This window comes from Neovison vison, chromosome 1, assembly GCF_020171115.1.
Source record: "Neovison vison isolate M4711 chromosome 1, ASM_NN_V1, whole genome shotgun sequence".
NCBI classification, from domain to species: Eukaryota; Metazoa; Chordata; class Mammalia; order Carnivora; family Mustelidae; genus Neogale; species Neogale vison.
The window spans coordinates 230,631,271-230,643,663 of record NC_058091.1 but is presented as its reverse complement, the minus strand read 5'-3'; the positions used below and the strand labels follow the sequence as shown (position 1 = coordinate 230,643,663).

Genomic DNA, 12,393 nt, shown 5'->3' with positions numbered 1-12,393 from the left:
CTTGAGGGCAGCCTGGTTTGGTTTGGAGAGAGTCTAGTTGAGGTCCAAGCAATTCTGGCATTAAATATCAATATCCAAAGAAGGTGGGAAGATGTTTCTGAAATATTTATTGGTATTTCTAATTTATGGCTCAGTTTTCCTTAAAATGAAGAGGTCTGATTGCTCTGTGCCACCTTAGCAATACCCTAAATCTTTGGAGAATATGCTTCTTGTTGGATCCCCTAGCAGTGAAGGGACATCTTTCCTTGTCCAACCTGTCCCCAGTGTCTTGGGATCCTTTGGGGTTTCTCCCCCTTCTATGTACTTATCTCCATCTGTAGGCCTCCTGTACATCAGCTTTTGAGACCATAATCTAGGAGTCTTAAGTGCTGAGCTCCCACCAGGGAATTCTCTGGACTGCAATTCTCCAAAATCCTTTTTCTCTCTCTTGTAAGGCCTTGGGATGGCTCAGGCAGGACCTCTAATGGTTTCTGTGCCAGAGGTGCCCATCCTCCTTTTTTACCTCTTGTATTCCTTGATCCTGCTTCCTATCCCTCCATAGCACAACAGGAAGGTCATAACCTCTCATCATCACAGGGTCCTTCCATATCTCCACCAAAATTATGTCCAGTTGTTCTCACTTTTCCCATCATCAGTTGTGAGGATGTGGAGATTTTTGTTACATCTGGCAATACTCACCAGGCTTTCTCTTCCTTTCACTGTTAAAACTCACTTGTTAGCTCTGCCTTGCTATGATTCTGATACTGTTTCCTGTGTTACGACTCTTATTCAACTCACTCTTTTTGTTCCCCAGAACCACTGCTCATGAAGACTATGGGACTAGCATGCGTGGGCAGGTTCAGAAAACTGACATCATGAAGTCACCTACAGAGCACTCCCTCTCTACTAAGAGTTCCAGGAACCAACTCTGCTGTTTGCTTGTTCAGATGGGGCCTGTGCCCCCATCCCCTACCCAGGGCACCAGTGGTGGGGATTAGGAAGCATCCTCGTCCCCCATCCCTTCCCACATGCATCACAGATGTTTCTTGACAGAAGCTACTGCAGCCTCATGGCTGCCAGCTCCGAAGGTCCTAGGAACCCCATTCTGAGGTTCACTGTCTTCAATCCTCTTCCTCTTTCCATTTCCCAAGGACAACTACATTCATGCAATGAAAGCAATGTCTGTATTGTTGAAGCCATGGCTATATTCACACACAACACTGACCTTTCTCTTCTGGATCCTCTCACATGGGTCCTGAGTATTCTGCTCCTACCTTAGCAGCAAGACCCCTGTCTCAGTTCATCCTATAGGAGAGATACAGGCATTTCCTGTTATTAGTTTTGCCCAGAAGTGTTTTGAACCTCTAAGAAAAAAATCCATTTCCTCTTGTATAAACAAAAATGCTATGCTTGACCACCCAGGAAAATCTTGACACTACCCTCCTAAGGAAATGAGACCCTGCCCCTATCAGGTGCTCCCTTAGAAGGCTTACTCACTGATGCAGACTCCCTCCAGCTATGAGAATTTGTCAACCTTTACTTTGTTTGCTTACGTTACAGGAATAGCAGACTTATATCGGTTCCCAAGTTAAGAAATTCTATGATAATATGAAACACCTTTTTTTTTTTCAAAGTATACATACATTTCCTCCTAGAAATGCTGATACACATCCATGGGAACTTTATCCATTTGAAAACCAATGCTATAAAATGTCAGGGGAACAAAGGGAAGGTGTGAAGGCTATGCAAAGAACAATTCTGTGGGACCCAGAGAAAAAAAGAAGAGAGTCCCTTCATGAAACTACCTTTTTGAATGATTTTCTGGCCAAACAGTGTTCTCAGAAATGGTTATATGTTCTGTCTCTACCTGTATACCATACACATTAGGTTAGAAATGGCACATTCCAGCATGTTATACAATATATTGGCCAAATGAAAATAGTTTTCACCCCAACTCCAGGAAAGTCCTCTTTTATAAATTTCTTGTTTCTCATGCAATGTGTTCAATATATGATGCTCTCCTATACGAGGTTCATCAATTTTGTCAACTGCCTTTAGTAGAGAAGCAATTCAAAGACCCCTCAGTCCACACAGCCTGGCTAAAGGCATATGTATGAATTCAGAGTCCCTAGCTAGGAGCAAGGAAGGTCTATATGTGTGTATTTGGAGTATGGGATGTGGGACCTGGTGGAATCCCAGAGATCACAGGTTGTAGGGCTCTCTTTGAACATGGTCATTTTTTTTAAAAGATTTTATCCATTTATTTGACAGAGAGAGATCACAAGTAGGCAGAGAGGCAGGCAGAGAGAGAGAGAGAGGGAAGCAGGCTCCCCGCCGAGCAGAGAGCCCGATGCGGGACCCGATCCCAGGACCCTGAGATCATGACCTGAGCCGAAGGCAGTGGCTTAACACACTGAGCCACCCAGGCGCCCCAAACATGGTCATTTTTAAACTTTGCCTCTCCCTGAGCAATAATCAGGTCACAGACACAACATAATCCCTGTGATATGACAACTCCACAGACATACGGTATAAGGGATCATTACCCAGGCTGGTCATCTCTGCATGATCTAATCTGCCTTGGCCCCATAAAGCATCAAGTGTATAGTTTAACACAGCTGCTGGACCTGCACTTCAGAAACACACTGCAGTGGCTAGGGTTGTGCTGACCTGAAAGAAAAGAGGAAAAAGAGATGGTATTAATGGCTCCCTTTCATGTCAACAGGATTTAATGAAAAAGAAACAGAGGGCTTAGTCATTTTTTAATGCCCCCAAACCTTACCATGTATCCAGGATATTCTGGGTTCTATTTAGTATTTGATTTGAGTTTTGTTTATGTTAGTAATGGACAAAGTAAAAGTTGAGTAAATCACATGCATTAAAATCCTGAAAACCTTTCCCAACCTAAAAAGTCAGTAACTTTTAGCCTACATTTTACATGAGGAAAACATACGTTTCAATGAACTGTCCCAAATTCTTAGACGAATCAGAGATAAGAAGCTCTCACCAGCAACTTTAGTGTCACTGGCCCAATTTAGCAGTTTGGGCCTTGGCAGCAGTCCCATTGACAGGACAGAGGACTCTTTGGGAAGACAGGCGATTTGAAATGCGAGTGTTATTTATAAATTATCTCCAGATGGTCCAGTTCCTACAATTCCTAAATTGCTCAGATTTTCAGAGTGGAAATTTTAATCATAGACATTTGAGGTTGATTTGGTCTAAACTGAGGACAATTTTGAGAACTCAAATGACAAAGAGAAGGCAAAAGAGTCTCTCCTGAGATTGCTCAGGAGACTTGCCCTTGCCTGTGGTATCTTAGTTAATCACCATTTGCATTCTTGCTCTACAGTTCAGAAAGCCCTTTTCTCAGACTCTCTGAGAAGCCTTGCCCTTTACACCTGGGAGGTACTGCTGAAAACATCCTCTAGGGAAGGAACCAAATTGAATAGTTAATTTACTGTTAAAGCTTCTCTCTCTCTCTCTCTCTCTCTCTCTAGCTCAGGATAGGTATCAGAATTCCAATGCTATCTGTTTCTCTTAAGTACTTCGCCACATCCAGAGCTAGGTCTGATTTATACTTGGCCATCTCCATTGCTCCTCTCTCCCTACACCACTTTCCCTCCCCTTCCTCTTTTTATTCCTCCCTCTTTCAATCCCTTCTCCTTCCCTTCTCTTCCTTTCTCCATTCTATCCTTCAATTGTTCTTTCCATTATTTCTTCTATTTATCCAATAATTTTTAATTAAACCCTTACTATGTGCCAGGCATGGGGTTAGGTGCTGATCAGAGGTCAAAACACACTTTCTTCAGATGCCAGAGGACAAAAAAATAGGACCTGTGTCTTCCTTCATGATAGAGCTCTGTAGAATCACATAAATTCCAGCACATGAGAGTCCATGTGTGCAAAAGGGAAAAACCTTACCATATCTACTTCTACCAATGATGAATTCAAGACTCTGAGAAAAGATGAATTGCCTGTGATTATAAAACTACAAATGAAGAAGGGGAGCTCTCTTAAGTGTCTAGACGCACTGGCCATAATTCTTTTGTGTATATTTTTGGTTTAGCTGAGGAAGAAAGAAGAAACATAGGGATGGCCATGTGTTACCAGGCCTATTCAATGGACCACAGCTGAAGGAATGGCTTTGAATCATGGGCAATAGTAGGCTCAAAGCAGGCATTTAGACTTTAGAATAAGTGATCTAGTAGGTCATAAAGAAGGGATGTTCATTATTGCGCAGGTTTATTGACTTCTATAGATAAAATACCTAAAAACTGGACAAGAACAGTTTATCTAAAGAAAAAATGACTGAGATAGCAAGGAAATCATAGGAATATAGGTAATACAGCTATGTTATTCATTGGAAGGCTAACGGCTGGCATTATACATGCTTGTATAACTGGTTTACAAATTAATTCTCTAGGAAGAATAATACAGTGGTTATTCTAGCAGTGATGATTGCCACAGATACATGAATGCAATAATGAAGAAAGTAGGACAAAGAGAGGTATCCCAGGGGCTTTCAAACTCTAGCACACTTCAAAATTACCTAGAAGGCTTGTTAAGACACGCATCAATACATAGGCTCACTCTTAGAGTTTCTGATTTAGTAGGTGTGTGGTGGGGCCTGAGAATTTGCATTTCTAGTAAGTTTTCAGGTGGAAATTGATGCTTCCCCTCCATCTGGGAGCACAGAGTTAGAGACCTGCTTGGGGAAGAGCATGAAAGGGCATGGCATGGGCCAAGACGGGTGCAAGAGGCACAGAGCTGAATGTTGTGGGTATCCAGTGTCGGGGACTTTGAAAAAGGATGTGAACGAGGTCTTAGAGAACTATGAGAGCCAAGAAAAAGAAGAGAAGGGAAGAGAAGGATGAGGAGGGAACAGGAAGGGAGGGAAGAGAAAGAAAGAAAGAAAGAAAGAAGAAAAAAAGAGAGGAGGAGAGGGGAAAAAAGGAAGGAAAAATTTTCTAAAGCAAGAGAGAGACATTAAATGTTTTGATAAGATGCATAGTGGATGTCACAACCTGTGTTTCAGAAAGATAACTAGTGACAACATAGGTGAAGGGTTTGGGTCTCTGTGAAAGCAGAAAAATTTGGGTAAAATCTGTGGATATTCTGCATAATTTCATGATACAGTAAAACAAGAGATAAATTAAGTGAAATAATACAAAATAAATGGAAATATTTTTTAAACCCAATATTATAACCTAATGATATAATGGTATTGGTTTATTATTAAAATGTATTTTTAATTTAAGCTCTCTCTCTCTCTCTATATATATATATACTTTTTATTAAGATTTTAGAAATTACAAAAAAGGAGAGGAAAAAAAATTAGTCATCCATATTCCCACCAACTCTACAAAACCTCTAGTAATTTTTTTAAAGATTTATTTCTTTTTAAGTTTATTTAGGGGCGCCTGGGTGGCTCAGTTGTTAAGCATCTGCCTTCAGCTCAGGTCATGATCTCAGGGTCCTGGGATCCAGCCCTGCATCAGGCTCCCTGCTCAGCGGGAAGCCTGCTTTTCCTCTCCCACTCCCCTGCTGGTGTTCCTGCTCTCACTATCTCTCTCTCTGTCAAATAAATAAATAGAATCTTTAAAAAAAAAAAAAAAGAGAGAGAGAGAGAGAGAGAGTTTATTTATTTTTTTAGCCATCTCTACTTCCAGTGTGGGGCTTGAACTCAAGACCCTAAAATCGAGAGTCACATGCTCTTCCAACAGAACATGCCAGGCACCCCAACCAATAGTGATTTTTTAGTGTATTATTTCTATTGTCTCTTCATCTTTTTTTTATGCTCAAGAGTATTTTCCTGTGTTGTGACCACACTATAGATAAAAGTTTTTTCCTACCTTATTGTATACACATTATTTTCTTAAGTCATTGTAAGCTTCAACACAACAATAGCCAAACACATATGCTATAGCAGATACTGCTGTTTACCTAATAGTCCTACTCCAGATTTTCCCTGCTGGCTGAATCCAGTAGTTTTTGGTCCACACCTCCCTTATTTGATGTAAGTAAACCTTCATTAATACAGAACAGTCAAGGTAGTTCTCTCTTACTGGTAACTGGCATGATGGCTGTCTTTCAGACAGTGGCAATGTTTTTTACATTGACAAAGCTCTCCATGACTGAGGCAGTTTGAAAAATGGACCCCAAAGCTATCAGGTCCTAATCCTTGGACCTGTAAATGTCATCTTATTTGGAAAATGGGTCTTTCCAGACGTGTTTTAAGTTAAGGATCCCGCTGAATTATCTGGGTGGCCCTAACTGCCATCATCAGCATCCTTGTAAGAGAGAGAGCTTCCACAGCACACAAGCCAAAAATGGACTACCAGAGAGAAGACAGTATGGTCCCGCACAAAGCAAATTTGAAAAGTTTCACTTTAGGAGCGCCTGGGTGGCTCAGAGGGTTAAAGCCTCTGCCTTTGGCTTGGGTCATGATCTCAGTGTCCTGGGATCGAGCCTGCTTGCCTTCCCCTCTCTCTGCCTGCCTCTCTGCCTACTTGTGATCTCTGTCTGTCAAATAAATAAATAAAATCTTAAAAAAGAAAAAAGTTCCACATTAAAAGAGAGAAAGAGAGGCAAAAGGAGATTTCACACAGGTATACAAAGGAGAAGGTGATATGAAAATAGAGCAGAGACAGTTGAAGATGCAACTGAGGTGGCCACATGCCAAGGAATGACAACAGCCACCAGATGGAAGAGACAAGGAATGGATTTCCCCCTAGAACCTCCAGAGAGAGCACAGCCCTATCAATGCCTTAATTTCAGCCTAGTGATACTGATTGTGGACTTGTGGACTCCAGAACTGTGACGGAATAAATTTCCATTGTTTTATATCACCCAGTTTGATGTCATAAAAGCTGCAGACAACTAACACAGTGACCTACTCCAAATCCTTCTTGAAATGTTATGTTCCAGTTCTGGTCAATAAGACATGGTCTATGAAATGGAAGGCTCTTCTTGGAAAGATTTTCTTGCTCTTATAAAAAGAGATGGGGGGAGGGTTGGTAGTCTAATTTTTCTACTGGATGTTGTTCCCTCCACTTATAACATTAGAACTGTGGCACCCATCTTTTGACTATGAAGCAGGTCAGCCTGAGAATAAGCCAATGAACCAAGGTGGGAGAGTAGAAAGAGAGAAAAAATCTTGGGCCTTTGATAACATCATCAAACTGCTTTACTTAACCAGACCTGGGACTTTCCTATGATGAGGTTTCTTCTTACTCAAGATAATGTGCATTTTAAGCTATCTTTAGTTGGGTTTTTCCTTACTTTCAGCTGAAAGCAACATACCAGATGCATGAATAAAAAGGACTACACCATAATTAAGAAAATGGCAAACAGTGGGCCTGAAAACTACTTCCTGGCTTCATAAATAAAGTTTTATTGGAACACAGTCTCACTCATAGACTGCTATCGTCTTCTGCAATATAATAATAAAACTGAGCAGTTGTGATGGAGATCAAATGGCCCACAAGCTTAAAATTATGCTATCAGGCCCTATAAAAGAAGTTTGCAAATTCTTGCCATTCTTGAATACATCCATCCCTTTATTGTTACATACAGTTCTTCCAGTTTCTCTGAAAACTGTCTTCTTTACATAAAGTTTGTAAAATTGACCAGATTCCTGCATATACACCAAATACTATACAGAGAGAAAGAGTTCAATAAGAAAATAAATAACACACTCATGGAAACAATTTACAATCATCTCCCACTTCATCTGTGATCTTACCAGTGCTGGCCAAGTTATGATCCACACCTGACACTGCCTTTTCAACATATAAGTAAGTACAGGTGAGGGGTGCCTGGGTGGCTCAGTGGGTTAAGCCTCTGCCTTCGGTTCAGGTCATGATCTCAGGGTCCTGGGATCGAGCCCCACATAGGGCTCTCTGCTGAGGAGGGAGCCTGCTTCCCTTTCTCTCTCCCTCTCTCTGCCTGCCTCTCCATCTACTTGTGATCTCTCTCTGTCAAATAAATAAATAAAACCTTTAGAAAAAAAAATAAGTACAGGTGATTACAACAACTAATTCAAAACTGCAGCCTAATCTAGAAGAAAAGCAAGGGAAAAAAAAGTTTCCTTTCCCTTTTCTAAGTTTAAATCAGCCAAACTAAACTTCCTCCAGGGCTGAATGGTGTTGGTGGGATGTACATCACAGTGAATGTTACTACTGCTGAGAGAGAAAGGCCCAAGCAGTCTCCAGTAGGCCAGCCTGAAGCTTCCCGAGCCCCAGAGAAAGCTACTGTTCAGTGACTAAGGCAGGACTCAAAGCTTGTCATGTAAATGGAGCCAATTGTATATTTTAATTGATGTTTTGACTCCTTGCCACATTTGTTCCCTCTCTAAGAAGAAAAAGATACTTCTTTTTAGCAAGTTCCCCACAATGCACTGCACTCTGAAGGCACCTTCCTTTAAATGATCTTCGTGGCAGACAGTCCTGCAGTTCAATCTGTGGCTGCACGCAAGCAGGTTGCAGGAGGGAGTCACTGACCAAATAACCTTTTGAACTTTGTGGGAAGGTCAAGCTGGAGCTGCCCCAGCCAAACATTTCTACTTGCTTCCTTAGAAGCTACTCAGGAGGCTCTCTTTGGGTGCAGGAAAAGCAAAAATGTATGCATCTTCTAAGTTCTTCTGGGGTCTTGCAGGATACCCCCTAGGGCAAAACGCAAATAAACGGGCAAGGTGCATAATCTGAATAATCTTTGAGGATGAGCCAAGCCTTGTCCTTTTGTCAGGAGGAATCATCCAGAACAAGTCTGCTATCCTGGAGAGGGTCCAGAGTAAACAGCCCCTGAAGGCAATGCTCTATAAATGCCCAGGATCTGGCTGTGCTCTAACACACAGCACTCACTCACTGGCTCACTCACTCACTCACACAATGCAATGTGCAGCAAAAACACCACCACCAAATCCTCAGGAAAACAACCAGAAAACCGTTGGCTGCAGCCTCCCAGACTCAGAGAAAGGACAATCAGAGGCAGAAAGTTTCAAGTCCATGAATATTCAACAAGAATCAATGGAAGTACTTTTGGAAAGTTCCCGATTGGCACTTCCAGCCTATTCCGCAGTTACCTTCTTTCCAAAATATCTGATAGGGAAGCTTCTACTTCCTTTCCCAAAGAATGCTGGATGTGTGCTACATTTTCCATATCAAGCGTGCAAAACAATGACCACCCCCCACTCCTGGCCCCATTTTTTAAGTAAGATACTATATCTGTGACTGAGGAAGCATGAATTTTATTGAAAGTTTTTAGCTCTCTTAAGATTTAAAATAATAATGATAGTAAAATAAGTAGATAAAAACTTTTATGTAAGAAGTTGGATACAAGCACTTAAAACTTGAGCATGTTGCCTTTTAGAACTTCAAAAGGTTTGACACATGTAGTCGGCTAGCTCACACAGATTTCAGTATAGAGCCCTATCCAATGAGCAGGGATAGGGGTTCTTTATTTGATAGCAATGGAGGCTCAGAGTGAATAAACAACTTAGCAAGTTTGCACTGTTTCCTTTTACCCAGGTTTATGATCATTATTAAAATCATCTATGCTTCTAAATAAACATAAAAACAGAGAAATTAAAAATTTTTTTCCTCATAATTAAAAACCAGAACAGAACAGAACAGAACAAACTTTGAACCGAGGAAAAGGGCATGTTTAGCCTGAAAGGGCAGGTTTTACTGGCAGGCAGATGTACACAACTAGCTGGGGCATCAGAAAAGCTACCTGGCACGCTCAGTCTCATATGATCATCTGTAAAACAGGCACAATAATATCTATGTTGCAGGATTGTTATGAGAATCAGAGACAAAATATTCAAAATATTCAAAGCCTCTGGAATACGGTGGAACCATAATAAATGGTCACTATTCACATTTGGAATATTTTCTTTCAAGGGGGCATTAAGGTATTGGTTATTTGGATTTTACTCATGTAATTAAAAATATTTTTTATATACAATGTTCTATCACATTTACAGACATATACTGTTTATACCCAAACACTTTACAGACATACACTGCAGAATAGAAAGTGCATATACCGTCTTCCACCTTAACAATTCCCACTGTCAAACATACATGTGGTTTCCCATCTCCACTCCTACAAATAACGCTAGGATTAAAATCTTCATGCTAAAAAGTTTCATCTGCATTGAATTCTTGGGAACAATTTCCAGAAGTAGAATTACTAAGTCAACGGCCAATGATCCTTGGGTCCTAGTTGCTTTCTAAAAGGGTTATAGCAATGCTCACAAGCAAAAAGCAGTTGAGAAGAGGGTCTGCACTCTAACTACTCTCTGCCTTCATCACCCTGGGAATCTGTGAAAATGTGATCACAAAGAGAACAATTTCTGGTTTTGACTTCTATTTCCTTGATTACTAGTGCAGTTGCAGTTTTCCAAATATTTCTTAAGTTGATTTGCAAATTGTTCTTTTCCTTTCTCATGTTTAAAGCCTTAATGTTTTTCCTTAATGTATGATTTTCCTTAATGTATGATTTCCTCATACATCATAATGTATGATTTTCCTTAATGCATGATTTCGTTACTTATACGAAAAATGTTAACCTTGCTGAGTGCGCCTCAACAAAACAGGCAGGGAAAAACAAGGCAGAAATGACCATAAGAGAAAGACAATATTACAGGTCAATAACGAACCTCCTATGTTCTCAGTAGAACTGGGTCTCATGATTTCTTCAACTCTCTGAAGCTGTACAGCATCCAGAAAGTAAGAAAACAAGAAGACAACCAAGTCACTAATATGTTTTGAATACTAAATGTTACTCTTCAATCTTTTACACACCAAATATTTATTGAGCAACTATTCCATGTCAAGCTTTGTTCTAAGTGCCAGGGATACTACAATGAAGAAAAGAGACAGGGTCTCCACTTTCTTGAAACTTATTTATTGAATGTTTCCTAAATGTCAAGAGTATTTCCAGAGGCCTTCTCCTCTCCGGCATCAAGAACTCAATGTGGTAAATATAATTATTTCTGTTTTTCAAATAAGAACACTAAATCTCAGATAGGTTGGTGTATTTGAAAATACCAGCAGCAGACAGCAAGTAGTTCAGTGTTAGAGTAAGGCTGTGAACCCAGGCACACAGGATCTAAAGCCCACGTGGTTTTCACGTTCCTAATAAAAAAGATAAAACCCCAAGTACAGGCAGTCCTTGCACTGTTATGCAGTATTGTAAAAATGACATGCAGACTGAAACTGTGCAAAATGATCTTAAGAAACACTGGAGAAAATTACAATTGGTCCATGACCTTTAGAAATTTTTGTCAAAATATTAAAAACACTCTCACTGTCAGTTATAAATGTATAGGGAAATGAAAAAATAGTAAAACAAATATTTAGCACACTATAATTTAATTAATTGGAAATATTGAGAATTAAAGTATTTTTATTTCTTGTAAAATTTTATCTAGGATAATTAGAGTAGTGTCTGCCTTCTTGTCATATAACTTACAACACAGAGCAAGTACCTTTTCCATGCCTTGGTAAATTGTTGGTCTCCTTTCTAAATTTGGGTCAGCTTCACCATGTTGTGCTTTGCACTTTTAATGCTGTGAAATATCTATGTGCCTCTTTGATATGATTATTTTCTGCTGGCATCATGTCCTCTTGGACATCTTCACTGTTTTATAATTTTCCTCATTTATGGTGGTAAGGTCACTTCTACTAAGTTCCTTTGGCTGCCTATCTTGAATCTTTAAAATGGCTCCAAGGTTAACCTTCCCAGGCTCAGTTATATTTCCTAAAATCCATTTACATTCAATTTGAATTTTACTTCCTGCCTTATCACTTTTCCTCTTTTTTCTTTTCCATTTTTGTTAGCCAATTCATTTCACTGATTATCTTGTAAATTGTCACACGGGTTATCACTGAAGACAAGAAGGCAACACAACTATACGGTTTGCTGTCTGTGGGTAAATTGAGTAACAGATGCACAATGACCAATCACCAGCTGAGTTTGAAAGAAGTGACATAATTGGTAAATAACTAATCATAACGCACATATTTAGGAAGTGATTTGTATACTGACGAATTAGCAGCTAAGTTCATAATCTTTCTCACTACTCACAGTTCATATGCCATGGTAACTGGAATTTTAACTGTGTTGTTGGAAGGGGCTGCTTTTATTTTACTAAAGTAACTGAACTGTAGTGACTGAAATGCACGTATATTGAATCCTGCAAAATGAGGATTATCTGTGTTGTCTTTGGGCCTCTTGGAACTGGGTCTTACATAAATGTAAGTGAAATGATAGCATATTTTTAAAAAGGCAACATTGATTTTATCTCTCCAGGTTGTCCCTGTCCCAACAACATATGTAAAATAGTAGGGTGTGGCCACAGAGAGCACTATTGTTTAATCATTCAGTTGAAAACCCAGCCCACATACC

General features: G+C 39.9%; 1 protein-coding gene across 7 annotated transcripts in view; it reads right to left on the bottom strand.

Annotated features, from left to right (window-relative positions):
- The window catches only part of ANKRD55 (ankyrin repeat domain 55), a 537,753-nt gene that overhangs the window by 262,602 nt on the left and 262,758 nt on the right, over nucleotides 1-12,393 (bottom strand). For 5 of the 7 annotated variants that reach the window (XM_044224520.1, XM_044224570.1, XM_044224580.1 and 2 more), the window contains 2 exons: nucleotides 2,526-2,649; nucleotides 1,205-1,284 (listed from right to left, as the gene is read on the bottom strand). The exons of the other annotated variants lie outside the window; for them this stretch is intronic. The gene's annotated coding sequence lies outside the window, so the exon portion shown is untranslated. The remainder of the gene's footprint in view (nucleotides 1-1,204; nucleotides 1,285-2,525; nucleotides 2,650-12,393) is intronic. 7 annotated transcript variants of the gene reach the window in all.